Source organism: Dreissena polymorpha, chromosome 7 (assembly GCF_020536995.1).
Source record: "Dreissena polymorpha isolate Duluth1 chromosome 7, UMN_Dpol_1.0, whole genome shotgun sequence".
In the NCBI taxonomy this organism is placed as follows: Eukaryota; Metazoa; Mollusca; class Bivalvia; order Myida; family Dreissenidae; genus Dreissena; species Dreissena polymorpha.
This window is the reverse complement of record NC_068361.1, coordinates 58,639,040-58,649,976: the sequence shown is the minus strand read 5'-3', so window position 1 is coordinate 58,649,976 and position 10,937 is coordinate 58,639,040. Positions and strand designations below refer to the sequence as shown.

The 10,937-nt window shown below is 32.0% G+C and overlaps 1 protein-coding gene across 1 annotated transcript in view; it reads right to left on the bottom strand.

Annotated features, from left to right (window-relative positions):
- Nucleotides 1–6,953, bottom strand: part of LOC127837720 (uncharacterized) — a 21,665-nt gene extending 14,712 nt beyond the window's left edge. Inside the window, exons 1-3 of the transcript XR_008029447.1 lie at nt 6,824–6,953; nt 1,148–1,345; nt 704–819 (exon numbers count right to left, since the gene is read on the bottom strand). The gene's annotated coding sequence lies outside the window, so the exon portion shown is untranslated. The remainder of the gene's footprint in view (nt 1–703; nt 820–1,147; nt 1,346–6,823) is intronic.
- Between the last annotated feature and the right edge of the window lie 3,984 nt (nt 6,954–10,937).

Genomic DNA, 10,937 nt, shown 5'->3' with positions numbered 1-10,937 from the left:
TTTTTCATGAGTGAGGACGTACATGAAGCTTAAACAATCTTAAATGATTATTCTTTTACAGTAACACTTTAACATGTCTTATCATTAGTTGTGTCATTCTGTGAACAATTGAACCTTATTTCTTTGGCTGTCGATGATATTTGTTTTATCAGTATGTGAAACGCTGATGTTAACAATAATGTTGCTTCGAATCACACAAGATTATGACAAATTGTTGAAAAATAGTCGCAGAATTATATCATCTGTCATTCCATGCAAGTCATAACAGAATGGAACCAAATTAATAAAATGTATCGCTGCACAGTTGACTTATCGCTAAAAGTTTCAAGCTTTTCATCGCTCCATATTTAGGCAATTTTAGTATTAGACTTCGAAAAATAAACACGACTCATCGTTGTTAACAGTAAATGGATTTACTTACTTATTCATTTATAAATTAATGGTATTAAAAACAAAATTTAAAGGTCATAATTGTTTTAAATTCAAAACAAACGTTATACCTTAGAGCCGTACCTAAAGTTATTATTGAAAAGATTTACTAGTAATAGTAGGAATGCTTGTGCCCCAAAATATATTGATTGGTTTACCGACTTAAAAAAACATGTTTCAATCTAACCGTTTGATGGCAATTGTTCAGATTTGCAACACATACAATACATTACGCATAGATACATATATTTGTAAATAAGAAACTGTTCATAACCTTATCATCAATGATCATCAGAAAATTGGTTCCACGGCAGATATGATGACACTGGGTCAGACTGGACACGGTGTGCGTTGTATTAGGATACCGCAACGGCAACAAATATCCGCAACCTAAAATAAAACACAATTATGCTCTGAATTGAAAATCCAGTATTTAAGATATGAAATAGTTGAAAAAATGTCTTGATATTGTTTGGTATGTTAATATTGTTATGTACTTAAGGAATACCACAAGAATTAGGTTGCTCTAGGTTATTTGGTACTAAGATGATTTGGTACTTAAATAACACTATATTCTCTCAATGACAACATATTGGTCAATCAGTACATACTTGTTGTCTGATCAGCTAAACAGATATCTAAAGTAATACGAAAAGACATGTAAACAATTAGATCCCCTTAAACAAGAGTCAAACTATCATGCATTAAAGCTGTTTACCTTTAAACTCGAACTTTGTAAATGCCTTGAAATATCCTATCCAAACACCTTCTGCAGGAATATTCTCGTTTATATCAAATTGTTCTTCGAGCTCAAAAAGACCATTTTCATTGTACTTAAGTTCTGGTTGTACAAGCTCACATTCTTTACAAACAGTTTGCCAGGTCGTTGCAGTCGATGAGATGAAATAACCCGACCCTGAAATACATTCGGGGACATGTATGTATTACATTAAATAAACTGCAAAAGGAAATGGTGTCACATAACTTAATGTAGGAATAAAAATTCCCTTTTTTCGTTTTTGTTTTTGTTTTTATATAAATGCATTCGTATAATTGGCATAATGTTGAAAGAAAAAATGTGTTTTTATAGTGTCATAGCGCTAAATGCATAATATACACACCGATTAATACATCGAAACAACTTTTGAGTATTTGAACGCATGTAAAAAAAAACGACAACAAGAAAACATTTTTAAATATCGCAGTTCTTGTTGTATGTAGTTGAATGCATTTATTCATTAGTTTTAGCGATTTGTATTTTGGTAATGGGCATTTGGAACGTCCATAAATATATATTAAATGGTAATATTTATTCATCATGATAGTTAACTGATGTATTTGAGTACCGGCTGTGTCGCTATTGTAAATCGATCTTAGTATGATTTGTTAAACATGATCTACAATAAAGCGGTGGCTTGTTCTAAATGTGTATGTGGATTCATGTAAGAAGGGAGCGTTTTTAAATAAAAAAATAGTTAAATTTTTCCAAGATTTATTTAAAAAGCGTTATTTATGGTTGCTGTACGCAAACAACGAGCCTTCACGTCTCACGTCATGTAAAACATCTCTCGCAGAAAGTTGTTACATAGGACAACAATCAGGTTTTGTCCAACGGAAAGCGTTTTATCATCCTCCAATAGTTAACGCACAAAATCAAACAATTAACAACATCAACCAGGCTTGAGTACGGGCGTAGTGTGAAATTAGTCACTCCATCAATCAATTTAAGCTCCAAATGCGGCTTCGCATCGACAATTCTAATACGGCAACCCACAACTTAATCTGTTTTTTGTAAATGTGTTATGTTGTGTAATCTAAATGGTATGAATTGGGTTGGTTTCCTGTTGCGAGATCTTTTTTTGCGATAAGTGAAGGGTTCGGCAACATTTCAAACCGACTGTAACACCAAACGCTTTGTATTGACCGTTCAAAGTTGGTGACCTCTACTGTAATCATTATTTTATGTTTAATGCCGTATTGTATGTATTTTAATGTATTGTAATGACCATTGGTATTTTGAGACAAATAAAAGATATGCGATCGAAAGTTTACCTCCTGATAATGTTTCTGACGTTTTTTTACCGGTGGTGCGGTGGTCTAGTGGTAACACACTGGTCTACCATTCCAGAGGTCCCCGGTTGAATTCCTGGCCGGGGCACTGGAAATGTTTCCCACCCAACTAGAGATGTACTGGTATGAAACCCAGGCAATTCTCGTGTGTATCGGTGCTATACACTAAGCACGTAAAAGAACCAGGGTATCTATTCGAAAAGAACTAGGGTATCGCACCCGGATTCCTTGTATCTCAATACTGTCTCTTCTGCTTGCTGTCTCTTCAGCAAAAACCAAAGGACCCCATTGGAAATAAGTGCTTGCAATTAATGGGTTATCCTTGACCGCAAGGTCAAAAGAAATACATACTTTGTCCTCTATATTGCATTAAGATATCGTGATACTTAGTCAAAACACACACACACATGTAAATTTCCTTCGTGGTGACTATAACAACGGGTATGACGATTGAGCCAAAATTTTATAATACTTGGTATTTACTTTCAAAATAACACGTTTCGTCCAAATGACTTACAAGTGGCGAGAAATACCCCAAGAGAATACATGTTTGAAAATTGTTGAAAACATTATGCATTTGAATAGTTGAATTATGTGCAAAGTGTTTTAATAGAAGACATTGAAAAAGATACATCCATCTGAGGAGCTGGATTCTTTGCATGGCACTTATAAAGAAAACAATACAACAATAATATTACAAAGCCCATGTTCATTAATTTTGGGAAAAATGATTATATGTTTAAAAGTGATCTTTCATAAAGTATTTTCATTTTTGCTTGGGATAAAACATCGTTAATCCCTAATAATTAAATTTTACAAAGTGTTAGGCATACTATTTAGTATTTTAACAACAAATGAGTGATTAAAAAAATCTCTTTATTTGACAAATGTCCGTTATTTACAAAAATACCTGCTTGTTAAAAAATACCCCTATTTTTTAAGGACCTATTCATAAAACATCCTTCATCTCAAATCACAATTGTTCTTAAAACACCGTAATTAACAAAGATTTCTTACTCGCAAGCCACCTATTTTTGCAAAACAAACGTATTCGCCAAGCACCGTTATTCACAAGGCACATAAGAAGAACTACAAAAAGCATTAAAATGAGGAACGCACTTAAATGTATACACTACTTTTACTCAGTATGGGGCTTGGTTTTTAACGTGTTTTTTTTTCAATTAAGCTGTCTTAAACAAGTAACTTCAGATAATATATTTCGTATATGTATTTCAAGCATTGAAAATAATTGTGTTTCATATGTATATGTGTATCTCAAGCTTTCCTTTCAGCACAATGAAAGGATCTTAAAAACGTTGGAATACTAACAATTACTTGATGGGAATATGATCAAATAATGGTACCTACATCGTTAAAATATTATTGTTATTTACATTTGTGTCATGAGAATATATTTTCCTCAAACACACGTAATCGATATGTCTTAACAATGTGTTTTGTGTTAGTTTCAAATAAACAATTAGATTGAGTACTAAGCTGATGTATAGCAGCTGTAATTTAAATTTATCTTTGTGCCTTATTTTTCAAATAAGTTTACCGAAACTCGATGTTTGATATTATAACTGTCATGAAATGTATTTGTACATAATATTATACATATAACACATAGAGTGTAATTGTCAATCATGCTTTTTTGCAGATTTAACAAGATTGAAGTGAAAATACGAATATTACATGTTTAATATCGTACCATTTAAATATAAATACAGGCATATTCCGAACAAAGCTAACTGTTGATGCAAAGCCATTTCAACGATGTTAATATTTGATGGTTTACATTCGTAATCATGTCATAAAGGCTTTGTAAACCCATATATTTTAAACATGTAAAGCTTGTATCACGGAAGTTTAGTTAGTGGTGTCTCGCGAAGATTGTCAAGTTAAATAAATGCTTCCGTGAGCGTAAGAACTAACACTGTGTAAACAGTTGAATGTGTTTTTCATTGTAAACATACAGGTGATGCTTGATTAATATTACACATAATAGGTTAAACGTGGAAAACGAACACTTATATTGTCACTTCACGTCCAACATAGTTTTTTTTTTAATATTTCATTTATGTTAATATAATTTTGAACATTATATATGCATTACATACGTAGTTACGCATGGGACTGCTAAAGCAAACGATGCAATTGCTATGTAATATATAACTGGCAATGTAGAATGCATTATTAAAACCGTTACACGCGCTTCTCATTATACGATCCGGTTTGGATGCCCACTCCTGGCGCTTGTGAGTTATGTTTTTCTGGTCACCATACCGGACAGGTGGGGTTTAGAACGGATATTTAGGCATTTCCCTTATGCACAATAAAATTCCAAAAGCTGTATTTAATACACACGTACATCACTAGAAATTGCAGCTGTTATTATGAATTTATCTCAACGTTCGTATGGCGTGTAAGATAAACATGAGTGGGTGCTATAAAACACACCGTGTCCTCACATAATTCACGTATTGGCGCGCTCCATATCTTTGGAGACAAAGATCATATACACCAAATAACGTGGAAAAATAAATAAAATACTTGTGTGTTCCGTGTTTAAATTTAGTCGCACTTTTAAATCTGTATACAATATGACTTTGATGGATATAAGAAGGTCAAACTACATTTGATACATACTAGTTATACCTTGCAGTCTCTTTGGATCGAACTAAAATAGCTACCTAACCTTGTGCTGCATTCACACTTTTTGGAATACATGTATTTCCGTTTTCCATGCGTAAGATTCTCCCTTGGTTGTAAATATATGCGTATAATCATTACATCAAACCATGGCATGATTTGTATGTTGTAAGATCAACATTGATGTAAAATAATAAATCCCACTGGTAAACAAACCTTACAATTATTAACCAAAAATATTATAAAACATAAAAAACGAGATCCTTTAAGATAGTATTGTTCATCATTGCGATCCTTTTAAAGGTACCATTTCAATATACTCTATGAAATACAATTCTACATCATACAGCAGAGTCTTTAAGTAGCAAACTTCTAAAAGAGAGGTGTCAATTTAAACATCATATGTATCTTAACTACACGATCACAAACACATATATACATGAATACGTAAGCCACCAGTGAATAGATGTATGTGTAAGCCGTGTAAACAGCATACAAGGAAAAATAATTGCTTGCGTGTTCAATTGATTGAAATATTTTAATTCGGGAATACAGAATGAATTCATTACGACAGTTAATTACAATATGTCACTTTCTTTATATTTTCACAATATGGCAGTATGGTCAATTATTGTTTAACTTAACTGACAAATAATTCGTTATTTTCATTTTGTTTTTTTTTCGGTCAAGATAAACTTTAAAATACATTAAAACAAAGCACTTAAGTGCAGCATTAGAAAGAAGGTTAAATAATTCATCTTCTTGCTTTCTAACGTTTACATAAAAACAACTACGAACCCGAACATGACAACAATCTTGTCTTGAAGAACCGAAAGTAAATGATTGAAACTCAAAACATTTGTAGAAGTCGTTGTTTGCTAGTTTCTTTGTGTGCACGCTTTCATTATTCAAATATGATAAATATAAGAGCATAGCATCCTCAAGATTACGATCGAATAATTTATATTCTTGTCAGAAGTTATGACTTCAAAAAGCATATTGAAAATAGTAACAATGAGGAAGTTATCTCAACGCGGACTACTTTCGAAATAACAGTGTTTTGTGCTGCAATATGATGACTTATTGTTAACCTGTCAAGTACCCATCCAGATTAACAGATTACTTGTAACATTATCTTGTTTAAATATTATATGACACGATTGCTTATGTTAAGCTTTTTGTGAGTGTGTGCTTTCCACATATGCCGATATGTCTGTCCGCCCTTCGGTTGGTTTGTTGTTGCCGTAGTGAAAGGATCATGATGTATGCTTAATTTTCTAGTTACTCCACGGATGCATACGGATATTATAACCACTCATCGAATAAGTAATCTCGTTATTACTTGATGTCAATGTTGACCGTGTAAATAGCATGCGCATAAAAAACGGATGTCAGCGTGTGCCATCCATCGAAACGATTTGACTTCACTATTTTATGGGTAGATAGAGTGCAAAAGAACACTAAAATTCACTTTTTATCGATAAACACGGTGTAAAGTTTTATACTGGTTTTCTTTTCTTTTTTATATTTAAGATTTTGATCCCGGATACGTTTTTTTAACTCCAAATAAATTAAATAAAAACATTGTAGTTGTATACACATAATTTCGCGAATAAAACACAAACACAATAGGTGCAATACAATAACAATATAGATCTACATTATGAATTACCTTCTGTTAACAGGCATATATAAATAAGGATCCAAAACACATATATTCGTCCCAAATTCGCCATTTCAAATATTTTGATACACGATAGCTAACATGGTTATTTAAACTTGCTGTTTAGTTATTGTGTACCGCCCTATTTTAAATGAGAGACGGTAAACACGGAAGTTTTGTTCATTGTGTAACCTGAAGTGGGTCAAGTGAAATAAACGCTTCAGTGGGCGGTTGTTATAACCCTACATCGCTTTATAGTGTTGAACGTTTTTTGTACAAACGTACACACATTTATAAATTTCAGAAGCACATAACACGTACTGTATTATCAGTGAACAAATACAGATTTGGCTCTAGAAACTGAATCTCAAAGTTCAGGTTTATCGCACAATTGTCATGCTGTTTAAGCAGACAAGTTTACGAGTTTGGAATTAAAGGGATAACGTCTATACTTTCTATAATTCAATTTCCAACGAAATATTATAAGTTAGTCAGTAGATGCTGTCTGCTTATCTACATGCACACAAACAATGCAAGTGCTATATATTACTAGGAATGTAATATTTATATGTATTTTAGTTAAAACGTTTATAGTGACTTCATATGTCTTGCGTTACAATCCCAAATACATAACAACTCTAATGGCTACTAACCATATGGTTTTCAGGCAACAGAGCATGGGATACTCTGTAATTTATATTAAAGTTACATGCGAACCATACGAGTGCAAACACCAGTGACCTCCTTTGCAACGCTAGAAAAATCTTTCTCCAAAGCAACTTGATAGCATTAGTCCAAAAACGTATAGGCCAATAATGTCTGTCCATTTAACTTATTCTGAGCACGCATACAGCAATAACTACGGCAAACACAGTTGCAACTGACGCCGCGACTTTTGTTGATGTTAGATGATCGTAGATGATCTTGAAAAAAAAGTTCAACACCGTAAAATGGTTATGCTTGCTGTATTTCATACCGTTGTTTCAGATTCAGTTGCACGTTGTTCTTCAGCATTTTTTGAGTTAATTGTATAGGGGGCAAACGTTATTTTAAGAAATTCATTTAAACATAGTTTCGAAGATTGTCGTTAAAGAGGACGATTCAAAATGTAAATAAACACAGCCAGAAATAACCTGCGGCTTTTCTCCTTCAAATGTTTTTCCGCTAAAAACCCACCTACAACATAAAACTTTTCAATATTGAAAGTAGGGATTAACTTATACTTTTTGAAAAATAAATCAGTGTACAATTTAAGCTTTTGAAACAACCGATATTGTCGGACCAAATATCTTGCACATAAATGGTTTGAGTAACGAAAGATTTAAATTAGCAACATATATTAACGAATCCATTTCGTACATTGAAATATGTACGTTTGAGTGTATGTGCTGTCCAACTGGATTATGATCTCCAAAAGGTCTCATCAAATGTTTGATTCTTCACTTAAGAAATGACGATGAAAGCGTTGCAAAGAGTTACTGTATAATTGATTATGTATATTTTTAATATGGTGTTTATAATTCTCATGTGCGTGTCAAATCCAATACTTAATGAATTATCCATTATCGGAACAACTTTGACGACAACGACTCTCTCCTGGTATAAAACGCTGAATGTCCTTGCTGACCGGAAAAACTGTTTCAGATGAAGCGATCGGTGCAACGTGTAAGCAATATTTCAAGAAAAGAACTTGTATTATTTTTTTTTGTTTAAGCAAAAACTTTTTATTTACCTTGATGACATAATTTGAAAAACAATCCGCAAGGTCATTTATAGTTTGTGATAAATAAATGAAATCAAAATATATAAACACAATTCTAGTACGTTGCTCAAGACAATTTATCCGACTATTTATTTTTAATAAGACTTGTCTTTATTTCTTTATATTTTATGTGAAATGCATCACAATCCTAATAATTTTCACGATAATACACTTCTCGTTTTATTATTTATCATTTGAACAAATTCACTTTGCGAAACACACAAACTTGTAAAATGTTTGAATACAAATGCAATTAAGCAAATGGACACATTTACAGCCTTACAGTCTAAATGCATGACTGAGACCATCCAATATTCTTATAAAATAAAACTTAAGTTTTAGGATGGCTAAAATATTCCACCTCGCAAAAAAATCATCTTTTAAGAGCCTGGTAGTACCTAATTCAAGCCTCATCACGAAATCTTATCTTCAAATCGATTTATTGATACCAATTTACATGCATCATACTTTTATTCAAACTAATATATTCTGATATTATCGTAGTTTTATTCTTGTGGTGAACTCACAGTTTTCAAAAACTTTGTCCCACGGTCCGATTTTTAATGAAATGCAATATAACATGAAATACACATTTCTTCATCGTCATCCATTTTATCCATTTGAAAGCACTTGGTGGAAGCTGGCAATTATATGTGGATAGACATTCTTTGATCGACTTACAAAGGAACGACTTATTTATCAAAGAAATTCCCCATTTAATTCATCATCGATTTCCTTCGAAAAAATAAAGAATAATTAAGAGACATTTTTCTTAAGCTGTCAATTGTTTAAAAAAGCATTGCGTTATTCGAGTCTATTTGATATTGTAACGAAATCGATAATAAAGTCACACAGGTTTCATTCGAGTAATTTATTCCAACACTGTTATTCGCATTTTATTGTATTCATCCATCGTAAACACACACATTTCGTCAATTTACAACGATTGCAGACATTAGCGTCCTTGACATGAATGACGCAATACAGTGTTTTCGGCACCAGTCCTGTGTAGTAAAATAAGGTATTTCCCAACAAATGAGCAAGTGTCTGGTTACCACGCGGGAAACCATAGTTCAATTCCCCGTTGATTCAAAGATTTTGTATCTGTAGCTAAATGCATTAAAAAAAACTAGATTGGATTGATAATTTACGGCTTTTTCTCCATATACGGTATATTGACTTGAAAAAAAACAACAAAAAATAAATTAATGTATAAATCCAAATTTAAGCGAACGAGGGATGAAAGAAAAACAAAACAAGTCCAAAACCAGGTGTTTAAAAAAATCACAAAATGTTAAATAACCGTATCTTTATTCAACGGGACGTAATTTGTTATATCAAATCATTTAGCTGTATGATAAATGGCGTTTATTCTGTATTATCCGGTTTGATATAAATGTGATTTCTTACTCTACAAATATTTTTTTAAAGCTTTTTTAAAGCAGTATAACTTCAAAAGCATAATTTGCATTCTATATATATATATATATATATCGCGTTTTTACGAGGTTGACCTTATTTTTAAAAGTTATTTTTAAATGTTAATATCGACGGGCTACAGTTATACGTTGTATGCGTTAATAATCGACATGTATGTGTTTATCTGTTTTAAATGTATTGACCATTATGCATAATAAAAATACACATTCCTCCTTCAATAATTGTGTGCATATTATAAGTTATTTAAACTGAAACACGCTAAGGTAGACGGTAATACAAGTAGGAGACTTTTAGTCTGATAATATCGTGACATATAACTTAGGTTACTCGCTGCTGTCAATACATAAGGAATATGATCTTTGAATTCACTAGCGGTATACAATTGTAAGCATTTTTCGCTTAGAGTAGGCGTTTTGTTTCAGTGATTTTAATAAAAGTGGCTCGCTTTGTGGATATACATTTTGACGAGTGGAAATGGCGTGAATATAATTCCAAATGGGTTCATCAAATAAGAAAAAAAGATCTTCATGCACATAATATTTTAATAAATTATTATGTCAAGCGTCAACCTGGGCAAAGATAAAATTATGATCAATGATATCCTTTCTATTTCATTAACCATATATCACAAACAAAATAAAACTTATCAAATTATCTGCGACAAAATAAAAAACAAAATAACAAGTATTTTAAAAAAGGTTTCATCATAGTTTGGAATGAACACACACACGTAACCTTAAATTATTATAAAAATGGTTTCTTGCGTCTTTACTTGACTGCAAACAACTTAAAGGGTATGTTCGATAGGAAAGTTATACTTTGTACTACAATAATATAATAAATTATACGATTATTATTCTTATATTTTATCTTTTCAAAACACAAGTAAACGCAAATGGGATATTACATTTATAAACCGTT